The sequence below is a fragment of the Takifugu rubripes genome, chromosome 20, assembly GCF_901000725.2.
Source record: "Takifugu rubripes chromosome 20, fTakRub1.2, whole genome shotgun sequence".
Classification (NCBI taxonomy): Eukaryota; Metazoa; Chordata; class Actinopteri; order Tetraodontiformes; family Tetraodontidae; genus Takifugu; species Takifugu rubripes.
Window position 1 is genome coordinate 15,881,861 of NC_042304.1, and position 16,167 is coordinate 15,898,027.

General features: G+C 45.6%; 1 protein-coding gene across 2 annotated transcripts in view; it reads right to left on the minus strand.

Annotated features, from left to right (window-relative positions):
• LOC101061216 (carboxyl-terminal PDZ ligand of neuronal nitric oxide synthase protein-like) overlaps positions 1-16,167 on the minus strand; it is a 76,919-nt gene that overhangs the window by 49,640 nt on the left and 11,112 nt on the right. The window lies entirely within an intron of this gene.

The window sequence follows — 16,167 nt, forward strand, 5'->3', positions numbered from 1 at the left end:
CAGGAAAAACTGTTTTACCACTGTGGTTCAGGTGTGCATGACAGAACAAAAGCATGTCCGTGTGTTTAAGTTGTCATAAGAATCCAGTTTAAGCGATATTATGTTAAAGGAAAGAGGCACAGAAACCGACGTGTGATTAAACCACAACTGTTCTTACTCCATTGACTGGAATTTCCATTCATGTTGCTTTCTCAGTACCAAACCATTTACCTCTTTAACATCTACCTCTTTTTAACAAAACCAAACCATGCAAATAGCGTTTCTAAAAAGTATCAGTGAGTTATTCTGGAATTCTGGATGATTGAGGAGATGCAGGTAATAACAAAGCGGATTTTATAGACACTTGAAGCCTCTACAGCTTTATCGATGAGAAGGCAGCATCAAACACAGCAGGCAAAGGTTGCAAAGGCGAGCACGCATCCTCAACGCCACTCACACTGAGACGATCTCGCCAAGCTGAGCAGGAAATCGAATTCCTGACTCAGACTTCCGCAGACACAACGAGGAACCCGACTGCCGGTGTGTTTGCACACAAATAAAGCTTTAGCAAAGGTGCTGCCAGACCTGTCACGGCCATGAAGGTATCATTTACAAAAGCCCAATAACAGAGCTCAGTGCTCCATTAGGTTCTCCAGCAGCAGTTTTGCAGTACGAAAGACTGTATCAGTGATGTGTTTCGTTGAATGATCACTTGATTTAGAGAGATATACTTTATTAGTCAGAACGGCAGGAAAATGGCCACCGTTCAACAGGGAACAGAATCTAGTCCGGCCCTTATAAACACTCTGAAACACTTTAATCATTATTCTCAGGTCTAAAAGTGCATTAGTGTTTATGAGAAGGACTTTTATGGGCATTTTTATGGGTGGATTGTAATGGGCTGTAGCGTTGGCAGTGCTGCAGGATTTAAATGCTGATAAACGTGATAGATTGCATGATTGACCTTCATGGAGAGAATTACAGATGCTGTGTCACAGATTTCCTGCTGGGGTGTGTGTGTGTGTGAGAAGGGGCGCAGGCATATATGACGGAAAGCACTCAACTCTAATAGGCCCGTCTCTTCCTGTCCGACATGGCTGCATGAATCCAGTCAAAACACTCTCAATCCCAAAGATGCAAAGATGCAGCAGCAATATAATTTATGATTAAGCCCAATCACCTAACAGAATATGGATTAATGTAATTAAAATGAATATAAATATAGGAGCTACTCAAGCGTTCAAGTTTCTCAGCTGGCAATTTGTTAAGGAGCTTTCTAGAGAGAATCTAATGTGGAGGCTTCAATGAGGAGAGAAGAGCGCACAAACCTGAGGTCACCACGTTTGACGTGTGTTCAATGCATATGTGCATATATATGTACAATTAAGTTGCTTCTTCACCAACATCACACACGATTAAGAAAAAAAGCAGGAGAGGGTGAAGGATCACTGAAGGCCTCCTCCTGATGCCCTCATTTTCAAATTCAGTTATTCCCAACCAAAATAAAAGCACTTACAAAAGTGTGATAACACATTTGAACCCTACTGGAGAACAAAACAGCTTTTTATTATACCAGCCATATATCTCTATATTTGCAGCATCTATGCAAACAAACGCAACCAATCATCTGTCAGGGAGGAATGGGCTCATCCATCATCCAAATAAGTCACACCAACACGTCGCCTCCGCCCGGATTCTGTTGTTTCCAAAAGGTTCTTTTCTTTGTTACTGGTACAATCCATCATTGCTGTAACAAAGACAACAGCCTGCCAGCATCATAACATCCGCAGCACTTTACACTCACCAAAGGAGCCAACGAGCACAAACAGGGCCATATTTCTGCTTATGGCCATTCAATGCCGGAGAAGGACAAATAAGAAAAGGAAATAACTTAAATAAAGATCAGTAAATAGATGGAAACAGGAGGACAGTCACGTCTTACTACAGAGGGTGATCAACGCTGCAGACTATAGTTCTCTAGAGTGTCAGTATCAGGAGTCAAATAGCATGCATTTTAATGCTGAATAAGCTACTCATTCATAAATATTCACGTATTTATTCATCTTGAAGAGAGCCGTACCAAAAGGACACGCTGCAATTCTTGTAACGCAATTTTTCCCCCCCCGTTATTTCGCAGAAAGTTTCTTTGGAGACGTCAATGTGATAACGCAAACACACATCAGGATCACTCAATTTGACCAAATCTCTTGTGGCCCAAGGCCTTCTGGGTAGTGAACACACATCCATCACAATCATCTCTGCTCCAGATGGACAAAAAAGGTGGAGAACATGAGGCAAAAAGAGGAACAAAGTGGACAAGAAATAAAGAATGGGAAGTTAACAGCTGAGGTCTATAAACTCACACATAAATTTAGGATCTCATAAATAAGAAAGGGGAGTAATAATCAGGGGAAGTGGTGAATTAAAGGCATGTCGTTTGGCCTTTATAGAGCAAAGGAAAAGCTGAGGTGAAGACTTTAGTGCGGATCCACTGAGCTTTCTTCATATTCCGCTTTGCAGGTAAGATCTAAGCTAAATCATCTGAGTCTGCCTCGCTGTCTCCTTCATCAGCAGAAGTGCAGCAACAGGACAAGCTCAGATCCTTCATATCTTACGACATTTCCCTCACCGATCTCAGGATTATGAGGATCGCTGCAGCCCGCAACGTAAAACACACCCATTACAAAAACATCTTTAAACCGCTAAATGAACACAAGGTCAGTTTAAAAAGAAATGAAACATCTCAACAGCATCGTCCCTCAGTGTCAGCATGTCGTCTGAGTCTTTTTTTACAGAGAAAAAAATAGTGTTTAGTGTAGTTAAAAGCCTTCAGTGCTTTTTACCAAGTTGTGTGATGCACAGAGCCATCTTTTGTTTGAACATTTACTCAGAAATGATCCCGTACATGGCCGAGCAAAGATTATCTCACACTGAAGCAATTATTTTACTCTTCTGGTGACTTTGATGAACATACGAGCGTAATTCAAAGAATGTGATGTTGCGTCAACCACCGTTGCATCAACCAACCTCTATTGCGTTTCCCGTATTTTGTCAAAGCAAAGGCGCTGCAACGGTGCAGCAAAGACGCGGATGAAGAGGCCGCGTGCTGCTAATCACACATAATTGCAGAGGGGCCGATGGAGAAAGACGAGACAGAAACGACGGATCAACTTCAAACTGGAACGCCGGATGACAGGTTCAACAGTTCTCTTCTGTGCGTCAGCCAGCCGAGGTTTTCCTGCCGCGTCCGTCCATTATTCCAGAGCCTCCGGGAGTTGACAACCAGACGAAGCCCATTGTTCATGTCACAATCGATCTCGCCGTGAACTACAATGGGTGCTCGGATGCTTCAAACCGGCGGTGAAAACTCAGGGAATCTGGGATCCACCATTTATGGATGTTCTGTCAGACTCTTGTCATGTCGGCATAATTTCAGCCCGTTAACGTCGATGAAATCGTGTTTTGTTTACTCATTTGCAGCAACCTGATAAAGCGGCCAGACATCGCGTACGTCCCCACAGTCACAGGGAAATCTTTTGTTCCGACGGAGGCTCCGAACAGTCGTCTTCCCACAGAATTTCCCAGTTTCTCGGCATCTTACACCACATCCCAGTGCCAGCCACAAAGCTTTCATCACTTTCACTGACCCACTTTCACACCCCCATTTCCTCTCACGTTCCACATCTTCTCCGTCTGACTCCTTCACATTAGGTCATTCTATCATCCCCCCTCTTAACCACTGACACACACGGGGTCCTTGGGCTTATTGACACACACTTATTTACTCCCTGTCCCTGCGCCCCGACCACCATCACCCCTCAGTCTCCCGTCTCCACCGAACGATGGCTTATTCAATCTCTGTCTCTTCTGAAGAGGCAGTTCATTTGCCAAAATAATTTGGGCCCATGATGCTACAGGAACCATCATCAATCACTGCGATACAACATTCTTTGAACGGCAGCCAGAAGAACGTGGAATTTAATATGCAGTTTGTTGAGATCTGCTGGAATACGCAGTCTTCCCTCACGTCAGCCAATTAATTTAATGTCTAACAGGCAATAAGTTGAAAAAAAACCAGCTACACAAAGCCAAATATTGAGGTTGACCTTAACACCGATGAGCTGCATTAAACCACTGAAGAGCAAAACCTCCAGGAAAACAAAGAAGTTGGGACGGCATTCATTCCAGTGTTTAAGGGAATTCTAAAGCCTGGCCTCTCTTAAGTGGGAAAGATTCTATTTCTGAAGTTTCCGGGTTTGATAAATGAGGCGTCCAAGTTCTGCTGGCAGCATTTCCTGCTGCACAGAAAGCTGAGACATCTATTCTCCCGACTGCTGTTACAACATCTAATGTGGAGCTTCAGAATCGTCTGCTCTGAAACGTTATCGCCTTCATGCCGTCTTCACTCTCCCCCCGGACTGAACTCTTTTGCATCCCTCTGTTCTCTGGGGTCTGACACCGCGTTGAGTGGTTGTGGTACAGAGATGTATGCGCTCCAAAGACAGCAGACTCTTCTTCTGACATGTAAGAAAACATCCCACCTGAGAAACTGAAACGGCTGATTCGCAGTCTGATTCCCTCACATTTCTTTTTTTGAAGAAAGGCAACAGGGCTGTTCAGTTCCAGAGGAGTCTAACAGTGTTTAATGGAAGCTGAATAAAAATGTTTGATTTTCTGGTCAGGTGCCTTTATACCAGGAGGGATCCCAGAAGATGGATTTAACACCAAAAGTACCGTTATATAAGGTGTTTTCTCTTCCATTAATCTTTGTCTTCAGCTTCGATCTATCCCTCACTGCCTTCCTTCCTGTTGCAGCCACGGGAGCAGGAGATGAAGCAGATATGCTGGTCTTTGCTCTTGCTAAGGAAGAGGAAACCTCTATTACCCCAGAAGGACAGACAGGAAGATACTCATTCACATGGCTTCATTTCATGGTCCTGCTGTCGAAGAGCCAAAGCACTGAGAGAGCAGCTTTCTTACGACATATTCCAGCTAATAATAACCAGGCTGACTGTACTGGAAGTCAGAGAGACCAGGACTCACAAATGGAAAGGTAGAAATGTTATTTTGGGACACTGCAATTAGTTTCTAAATCTGAAGCTAATCTCGCAGATCATCTTAAAAATGAGAAATGTGGAAGAGCGCTTGGTTCTTGAGATCAAGACCTCACATCTTCATCAGGAGGAAGCAAGAAACAAATGTGTCGGATGATTTGAAAAGAGGAACGGACGCCGTTTATGCTAAACTGGAGTCGGCGTCAAATGTTTGTACGGAATCATCAGTCTCGAGGTCTCTTTCATGGCGGTTTAAAGGACCTCCACTCGTATTACTCTCAAGATAGTGGAAAGGTTGGTGTTGCAGATGTGTACTTGCTCCACCCGTATTATCAAGTCAGATGCGACTTTGTGGATTTGGGACAGCTAGTTATCCCATGAGTTCTTCTACGACAATGAAGAATTCATATTCATAAGAATTCGTATTCCTCCTGTATGAGACGTCCAGAAGTCGGAGTGTTGAGAACCAACTATACCCAGGATGGTATTTCATTTCTTCTTTCCAAACAAAGAAATCTGGGCTCCTCGTTGCTGTCGCCCTCCAGTGACCAAGCAAATGTGCAATTTAATCTAACGTGTCTATTAAAACAAACCTCTCCTCTGTAAATATTCAGTACTGGGAGAATCTGGGAAACTGCAAGAGACTTTAACTTGTTGCAGACATTCAGAATTCCTGTAATTGTTCATAGATTATACACGCTAACACGGAGATTCACATAGATTCCTTAATGCATAATAACGACACTGCCTCAGAAAAACTGCACTGGGAACACAGACGTTCGTAAGGTCCTTAATTTCCGAACATCACATCGCAACACCCCAAAAGCTGGTTTCATCAAGATGTGGTTTGTTTTCGTGTCTGGAGTTGATCACGGATAAACGTGCTTTGTTTCAGGATCGAGCACATTTACTTCTCCGAGCTCCAGCTGTCATGAGAATTAAAGTAATAAAAAGATATTTAAAAAGGCAAAATCAGAGGAAGTAACAGGAGAAGCAGCCAGGCTGGGGAGACTGCTGCTATCTCTCTTATTTGTTCGTTTCTGTAACAGCTACTGACACAAACCTGAGAAAAGTTTACGATCAAAAGGCATCGAGAATCACGATATTCTAAAACGAGATTAAGTTTTTCACGGTAACTTCTAATCCAGGGTCACATTAGCCTTTTCCTTGTTGTAAACGACTCTTTGTGAAGCTGAACCAATTTTTTTTACTGCAAAGAAAATCATAAAATCCCTCAACTGAGTGAATTTGTTCAATATTTTAGTAGTTGCTGGTTTATAGTCAGGACCTTCGCTGCAGAGGTTTAAGATTTCTCTCAGTCATTTTGCTTGAGAGACTTTGAAATTTAATTAATCAAGAGATTTTGTTTCATTTTTCCATTTCTTGGATGTCATAAAAATAATGCAAATCTTCGGGTGAAATGGATCCATTTCTCTTTTCTCTTCGTCAGCTGAGGCAACATTGGCTTTTACGAACACATAGTTAGTGTTGAGAGTGGTACGACATTGTGTTTCCATTATATTCACATAATGGGTGAGGAAACTCTGGCATCCGGTAAGAATATGTGCACAACACTGCAGTGCACCAGCGCCCGGTCAGTAGAGCTGAGCAGGGACACACCGAGGGACACAATTACAACCAGGAGGCCAAAGCACCATCAACAGCTGAACATTTACAGACATTTACACCTCAGTTGTTTACAAGGCGGTCTCGGCTGGAACCGAATGAGAGCAGGGGCTAACCAGTGCTGGCTGTTGTGATAAAGCTTCTTTAGAAGATAGGAAAGGATTACAAGCTCTTACAGCTTTAATTGGAAGCGTAAATGAAGCTGCACGGGACCCATCTGATGGTCACCACGGGCGACATCCTGCTTGCACGAACAAAAATGGTGAAATATGACTCCAGGCAGGCGCTACAGAGGGAAATTAGCAGAGTTCAGGTTTAATTACCGACTCAAAAGAATCGTAAAGATGTGTCATGTACCAGTTGTGGAATATCATCAGTGAGCTGTAAAGGGTATTAAAATTGGATTAGACGCGGCTGAAGAACAGGCCGCTTGCTCTTTTGCATAAAAAGCTAAATGTACACAACAATATCGAGCATAACAAGGGGATTAGAGGCAGTGGCACATGCCAACAATCGAGGTTTGAAGAGAATCCACAATTCTGGCAGCTTAATGATGAGATTATAGACAGTGTCAGATATTTGACTTTCCCTGAAGCTTTCAACCTAGTTTACTTCAACACAAGCGTGTCTGACCTCAATAACAGCAGTCATAACGAACTAATAAGAACAAGTTCCCCTCTATAGTCAAACTGAGCATTTCAAGAACTCAAATATCATTTATCAGGTCCACTGAATACGGCCAGGGGTTGGGAAATGGTGTTGACCTGAGCCGGAGACCCATCTTACCATCGGCGCTGGACCACACGGCCTGGTCCTGTGGTCCAGCTCCAGCCAGTGTGTTCTCATCAGCGAGGTGAAGCCCCCTGGGAGGAGCCGTCAGGAACATGGCTGCAGCATGCCAACTGTGCAACTGAGCCAGAGTGCTGGGGACTGAGAGTCAAGGCGCCCCCTGAAAGCTGGCTGCAGGGTTACAGCTAATTCCACAAGGCAGCTCTTGAAGGAAGGGTGCATCAGAAAACTGGCCCAGCAGAAAGCAATTAAAGAGCCTGAAGAAGCCACTGGCTGTGCTGGAGAAGGAAGGAGGCAGTGATGGCCAGGATCAGGCCACACGCGGCCAGGATTGGGCCACCAGCGGGGAGTCTGTCCCAGCTGATTACCATGTGATAAGAGGTCGAGGCGCCCACTGAGGTATGGTGCAACACTGAAGAGCTGCTAGCTCAAAGCAACACAGCGACAATGTCTTCCATTACTCTTCAGCACCACTTCACATGCTTCTCCAACTCCATGCAAGTGATTTGAGAGAATTAAAGCTGTTTTTTTGTCTTAGCTTGAATTGAAGAAAGTCTATTCTTGTATAAAACTTACTCTGAGAACAAGATAGAGAGGGAAAAGAAGAGAGTCACCTGTTATTTATCAGAATTGTCCTCATTGTCAGCCATTGTATTTGTTCTGATGCAACACCGGTGGTTATTTACCTCCATCTGGTCTGAAAATGTGAAAAGGCAGGTTGTGCTTCAGCAGATTATGTCGTCCAGTTTCATGATGACGTTCTAAAACAGACAAGATGTGCTGACGCTTACAGAGTGGAGCATGAGCTTTACTGAGTGCCACAGGGGGCCTTTTGACTTGAGACATTATTAATTAGGCTGGACAATGAGGCACTTCAGACGAGAGCCTTCACCGAGTGGCGATAACACCAGGATTAGAGACCATTAGCAGGAAGCTGCAGACCTATGCTGTAGGAGTAATTTGTATTTTACATTTCAGAAAACGAATTTAAAATCTGAACAAGAGCCAAAGACAAGCTACAACTTAGCAGGATGTCACTCCGTGCCACAAGACTGAGGATCGGACGCCACGCTGTCCCTCAGCAGCTCCGCAAACTGTTTGGTTCTGAAAACACATTCAGGTGTGGATGGTTTCAATCTGCAAAGCAAGACAAACTGTTTGAAATTCTTGTGTGAAGACTAAAGAACATCAGGCGTCTAATGAGCCATGACCAAAAATGCCCAGTCAGTCAAGAGCAGCTTTTCATTGTGTCTTAATGACCAAGAAAGTGTGTGTAGGCAGGAGTGCAGAGAGCGGGGGATGGATTTGGGATTGGCTTACTGCCTGCACACCGTGATTGATGACTGATCCGAGTCAGACTTGGGTTATGAATGAGTGGAAGGCTGGAAAAAGAGCGCCGCGAACTACAACCCAAAGAGCAAAACACACACAGAGGGAGTTCCCTCCAGCACCTGGATACTATTTTCCCAACAGCGATGGAGAATTCCACCTGAAAGGCAAACAAAGCCTGAAACAGCCTGACAAGGAACGCCGCAGAGATGCACGGGGACACTGACAAGAGTCGGAACCCCCCAACACACACACACACACACACAAACACACACACCACTGTAGTATCACGTATCAGCTCAACTACTGCTGCTAATATTCGAGGTCCTGCTGGCTCGACTCCGCTCTCTTATCTCCGGGAAGGAACAGCCTCCATCTTCAGAGCGAGCGAGGAGGATCCGTGTAAATACCAGAGCAGTGAGAATGATTGTTCCACGCTCTTCTCAGCTCTGGCCCCATTTTACCAGCAGAGACGAGAGGAATTGGCTCTAATCAGAGTAGAAATAAAATCACTCCCCGTCATTTAAATATTGTGGCCTTTTATCCTTTTATTGGTGGAGTTTGTCAATGTCGCTTTTGTTGGAGCAGTTTCTGAGTGAATAACTCACATTCAACAAAGGAATATTTTCAATATCCTAATCAGCCAACCAATCGGGGGATTTTCAATTGGGGCTCCCGTCCCTCGCGCCGTCTACCTGCGCTGCAGGGAAATGTCCCTTTGTTGTAAGTCTTTACAGCAGGGGTCAAATTTGGACTTGCTGCTGATTAATTCAATGAATTGGATGGAAGGGGCCTCCTTTGTCAGAGCAAACGTGGGCGAGAAAGGTAAAGCGAGTGGTTTTGCACATGAATGACGATGAAAAGTCCAGTCATTTGCAGTGGGATTATTGAATAGGTCAAGAGGTGTGGTGCCCTCAGGAAAACCAGGAGATGTTCCGCACCCTGGAGCAGAAAATTGGTTCAGTGAGGGAGAGAAGAAAATCAGAACAAACACTTAAATACCCTAACGCCGGACTGTTATTTATCTTGTCAGCCTTCCCCATTTTCCACGTTCATACAACTGCCCGTGCAACGGAGCTCCTCAGTTCTCTGGCGGCGTTAGATTCGATTTTCTGAACAGGCTTCCAGTAAAATGAAAGATGAAATTCAAAGCCAGGATGATCCCGACTGCAGATTTCCATCCCGTTCAGCTCTGCGTTCTGCTTAATATCTCCCAGTGACCTCATCTGCCTATCATTAACCTCCAAAGAAAACATTAAAAACTCCATTAAGGCAGCAACATTAGCAAAAGGGCACCATAAGTGGTTCCACTAATAAAATCTTTAGAAAGTCATCAGTTATACGGGGGTGCAGTTAGCTACACGCCGGCCAGGTACCCCCAACTACAAAACAAGTACATTCCTTCCACCGTTTTGCCCCTGGAGGGCATTTACAGAGGAATCTGGCTAACTGAACAGGAAGGAAGTCTGTACATTAGCTGTCCCCGTCTGCTAATGTTTACATTCATTTAACGTCCAGCTGCACCTGGAAGCAGCCGTCAGCTCCGGGTCGAGAAGGTGTTGGGATATTTATGACGGACAGCTGCAACTCTTTACGTCCAGCTACATCCTGTAAAACAGTCGTCAAATTGGTTTGCAGTCGGACAATTAAGTGTTCAGAAAAGGGTGATGATTTTAAGTGTGGAGCCGTAAAAGATCGTTGGAGCTACAAAAGAGGAGGAACTAAAAAGCCATTTCTTCATTGTTGCTTCGCTCGACACTCGCTCGGCACACACATTTTCAGTCACGCGTGTAGCAACAGGATCAAAAGAGTTCTCGGATGTTTCCAGAAGTTGTAAAGCGTATAAAAACAGGCTGGCCTGTCTAGCTCCTGCAATTACAGTGGTTCTGGCTCGGGCTTCACCGGGGTACAAGGGTATCAAAGCTGACAGCACGGGCTGGATGTCTCTGTCTGCATGGCCAGCCACCCCAGGCTGCCCCGGCACCCTCGGAGAGGCGCCAACTCTTGTAATTTGGGGTTTGGGGGCTTATTTTTTACCACTTTTCAGTGTCTCTTTCAGTAAAACTGGGACGCATGAACAACATAAAATAGAGCAAAAGTATAGATGTCACAGGCAAAGGCTGAAGGTAATAACGAGTCACAGCCACCGTTCGTTAGCGAGTGGCGCTCATTATCTACACCAGTGATTCTGAAAGGGCGGGTTAGGGTCAGGGGCAATAATTCGTTTGGGTCGAAAAAAAATGACAGAAGTGCTAATGGGATTTAATGAGCAGGAGTCTCAGGACATCGTGTTTCCCAGGAGAACTTCCAGAATTCCCTGCAGGCGCTAACAATTCTGATAAAAACGTGTTTTTAGCCTCTCGCTGGTGCACAGTGGTGCAGAGGGTGGGGCAAACCGTGTAAACAACACCAATCCCTCGCACCTTTCCTCTTATTCCACTCATTCCACTCTTCCCATCTCCTCAGACAAGGCCAGCTGTTGCCCTTCTGCAGCGTGTCCCTGTAACTATGGCAACACATCCCTCCGTCCCGGCCTCGCTGTCGTCACCCTCATCATCGTCATCACAGCCACATTGTGCGAGACCTTTTCCACTTTCTGATACCGGCCTGATATGAATAATGTAAAGAACGGCGCTGATGCCGAGTGAGGAGACGCTGGCGGGGGTCACGCCTGACCGGGAAGAGGATTAACGGCTGTGAACCTCAGAAACGGTTGAGTGTGTGTGTGTGTGTGTGTGTGTGTTTGCTTTTCCCATCACCTCCCAGCTACCTGCACTGCCAGATCTTTATTTTGGTTTACGGGGGTGTAAGCGGGGGGGCTGCCCTGGATGGCCTACAGTTGTTTTCCCTCTTCCTCTCCAGTGTCCTGCTTTACCGTCTCCCAGGACGACCTTATTGACAGCAAAGGGAATATTTGAGCTCGTAACGGGAGACCAGGGGCCGGTTCCACAGAGGGGTGCCCATTTTCCATTATTTCCTCTTTTCATTTATATGTTCTCGGACTGTATTTGAGGGGGGAAAAACTCCATCCAGATGTCTTGGGGCTGATGGTTTTATAGAAATGTGCGACACGTGTTGTTATAGTCTCGCTATGCAGCTCTATATAGAGTGCACAGCAAATGTGAACGAGCCATAATTTGATCCTGCATGTTCTGTAAATAGCAAAGGTTGCGCAATCAGCTCTGCCCGTGGCTGAAATCAAATCAGACATATTTTCAAACTCAGTAATAAACACGATGATCGTTAATGATTTGGTAATTTCACTTGTCAGCAACAATCTATCGCTATAATTGACTCCAGATGCAGAAAATAAACATTATTTTCTTGAGACATGCTTTCATAACTCACTCCGTTCATCATGATCTGCGTAATGCTAAAGATCCATTTTGTACCCAGACATGATCAGCTCACATTTAATCTTCCTCTGGCTCAAAAGTCAGTCTTTTACATTCATAGTGAACAGAAAGTGTGACGCCTCCACGATGTACAATTATAGCATCATAATTAATACAATGAAATTAATGAGGTTAATCGTGGAGTAAACCTTGTAGCCCAACAACCAGCGCTAGCAATCTGTACATGACCCGCAATTAATCTTTCCCATTCCCAATTTAAAGTCTCTTCTGCATTAAATCTTGTTTCTGTAATGCACAAACACCAACGCTGTACATTTTAATTAGCTACTGAGAAAACCCAAGGACATTCTTACTTCTCCCCAAAGTTGCTGCAGTTAATTTTTGTCACTAGCTAGCCATAGCATGCTGGCTGTCTCGCCGTCACCCAAAGGTGTTTCTATTCCAAACCAGCAGTCAGTCCCTGCAGGGGTGCTGATGTATGGCCTCAGTTAACTGCCCAACCTGTGCAGAACTTTACAAAGAGAGCATTAGCACGCCCGCTCAGGCTTTATGTGATGAATGAATTAAGGACTACTGAAGGCTTTGGCAGGGGGACGGGGGGACGGGGGGACGGGGGGGGGGGGGGGGGGCTGCATTAGCTGTCATTTGACAAAAGTTCAAATGATAGTTGAAAATCAATGTGTGACAGAGAGGGGCTAATTTGTTGCAAATAGGTGCTAATCGGGAGTCCAAGTGGTTTTCAGTCCGGCTCGGGAGGTTAATTATTCAGCAGGAGGAGGAGAGCTGCGCGCAAGTAAAAGACGCAGCATTTCCAGTCAGCGACTCCAGTGCAGCTTCAAAAGAGATATTTAGAGCCGCTTCGAGTCCATTTTTACAACCAGATACTGAGACAATTCCACAGAAAGGTCAAGCATCACGCCGGCCCTTATCCCACCACCTCTGATGGGTGGATCACTGCTATGACTGCAGTAGGGTTGTCGAGCTACCAGCACATATACTGGTCTCTGGAGGACCTGGGGAGGACCTCGGCCCTGGTTGCAAAGCACTATATGGTTTATGTTGTCGTGATCTAGCGGCTGTATTAACTGATCAGGTCCAGGGGGGATTCTGGTACCGCTCCAGTGGATATCCCCTGGCGCTGGCCCACATCTGGTGGAAAGAAGTGCATACGGTGTTGATTTGTAAAGGTGCTGCTGGACTAATGGCGTCTTTCGTAGGACAGTCAGGGCTGTATCACATGAAAACAGAGGGAGGTGGCACAGAGCTTAGATCCCCTTTAACTTCCTGTTCTGCTCACAAAAAGCTTAAATGAGGACGGCAAAGCTTTGCCTGACAACAAAAACGAGCTACAGCTCGCGCAGAAATGTTCGCACAGCTCTCCGTACGTTCTTGACATCAAAGAGTTTGTCTTTGCTTTAACTGTATCGCTTCGAGGTCCAGTGACAATGGAAAGTAGATGCTGAAATCTCTCCAGAATTGTGGAGCAACTCTAAAGTCAACTCTCCCAGTCATGTGTTGCTGAATATGACCGTCCATTTTAGCACAAGCAGCAGTTTTAGCATGAGAATATGGCTCATGCTTGTGTTCAGGAAGGGCAACGTTGTTGAGTAATTATGTCGGTTATTTAGATGGAAGAGGCGGGGCTGCCACTCGCATGCTTGAAGGGGCTCTCGTAAGACCTCCTTCTAAAACTCTCGGCTGAACTTTGATTGATTTTGACCATCCCAGCACTGTGAAGCCTCTGGCACCCGTGCGTAGCATTTTAAACTTGAAAACAATCCCGGAAATCACACAAATCGAGCCGGAATATTCTCCCAGTTCACACAATTCTCAACAGCAGCTCAGAAAAGACCACGAACAACGACACCAGCTGTGGAGAAACTGTTTACCCAACATGAAACTACCTCATTTCATGCAGACATTATTCAGACGGCGGCAGGAGGAACTCCCCTGAGGCCAAACCAGGTGTCGTCCTTATAGAAAAGCAAAAACAGAGACGCGCCGATTAGTCTGCATGGTAAGTACGGTATTATCCCGCTTATCGGAGATGCAGCAAGAACTCCGAACCTGCAGCCCGAGGAGCCCGTGCACACGCCGACGCGGCCCCAAAGCTCTGCTGTGAGATGCAAATTCCATGTGATTATCAGCAACAGAGCCAGATCCTGAGAAGCAAATGCGCTCAGATTACCAGCGCATAATAATAAGCTTGTGTTCAGTGTCTTATTCATTTTTAATGAACGAGGAGCAGAACATTACTGGCTTTATAGAAGAGGTGCTAAACACAGAACACATTTAATCTCACACACACACACACACACACACACAAACACAGAGGCATGTGTAAGAAGATTTCCAAGAGATGTCACTGCCCTTTCTTCAAAGGCGAACAAGTAAACGCAGGATGTTTGAAGGCTCGGCTTCTTTGTTCATGGAGAGCTGCTGCCACAGGTGCCAGAGCCTTTCAAAGCGCCCCAAATCTGGAGCTTGTGAACATTTTACTGACAGGTTCCAGCGTTTAGCACCACGGTGGCGCCACAAAACTGCAGATTCTTGGGGATAAAGTGGTTTTAAATACGTTTATTCTCCAAACTCAACGCCCGAACGGCTCAGTCTGGTTCTGTTGTGGGTTAAAAATCAGTAAAGTGCTGATCCTGAGATCACCTGAGGAAGAAGTGCTGTCGGTAGGAAACAGAACCCCGGAGCCATTACGCGCTTTCTTTGAGCACTCTGGCTGCTGCCTGATAAGAACTACATGCTAATCTGCAGCTGCGTCAGTCGCCCTGCAGTGAACCGTTTGTGGACGGACTCATTAGTGCAAAATCACCACTTTATTGTACATTAGTAGCTCCGGCCCACAATTGGAGGCTTTTCGATGTGCCTACTGGATGAAGTCAGGTGGCACTCTTCCTGACTCGGGCCTAAAAGTGTCTTGACGAACAGTCTAAACACTTTAAACACACAGTAAAGCTACACTGACCCAACTCTCTTAACACCAATATACTTGAAACGTGCACACCAGCCCCTGAAGGGGCCAGAGGGGCTCCACTGTTGGTCGGTGCAGAGCAGCTCCCAAAGCTCCCGTCCAAGACACAAAAAACTTTGACTGACTCAAAATATGGTCCTCCTGCCTTCGGCGCTCAGTCAGAGATCGGCTGCAGCCAGGATCATAAACAACTCTTTCCTTGTTTTTCCGGAGTGAGGTGTTCCCTCAGTGGGATTAATTAACCGCACTCTCTGAGGAGATGAAATCAGACGTCGCTGCAGCTTCCAGTGTGATTTCAGCGAGGCTGAACTGAGGGGAGGCGCGAATGACCCTGTAGAAGACTGTGAGTACACTCATTTAGGCAAAAGTGTTGAAAATCCAGCTTCAACCAATGTCAGGAGATAAATGTCCGATGTCTTCAAAACGCTGCATTAGCTGTCTGATGTGCCGCTCTCCTCGCTCGAGCTCTGATTGGTCAGAGAGTTCTTCCTCTCCCCAGCTTCCTGTCTTTATTGCTTTGAGGTCCATCACTTCCTTTCCTTAGATTAAACAGACCGGCACTTCTAAAGAGGTCGGCTAAATGTTGGGTTTATTTCGGTAAAATGTCGTCTGAATAGCGAACAGAGATTCTCCACATAAAAAGTATCCTTGAGCAACACTCTGAATCCCAAATAGATCCCAATGCACTGAGCTGTAGGAAACATGGAAGAGGGATCAGAAAGGCTTCCGTCTGCTGGTGAGCTCCCACAGAACGCCTGTTACACCTCAAACCTCCACATCTGAAGTTGTTTAGATCGGCCACCAGAAGGAAGAAGCCACATTTACTGGAAAACTTAAATCAGGCCGCGGCTGATTCGCTTTTAATCAGCTGCAAACGCAGGAGTGGTGGCCCGGTGCACGTAGAACCGGGTCTAGAAAACCCGTCACCAGCGACCGTACACGTCATGTTTGTTGGACTGAACCATCGTTGCTAAAGCACACAGGCGGATCAGCTGCTCCAGGGCCAGGCTGTGCTATTGTTCTCCAGCTTCCTGTTCAAAAACACTCCTTC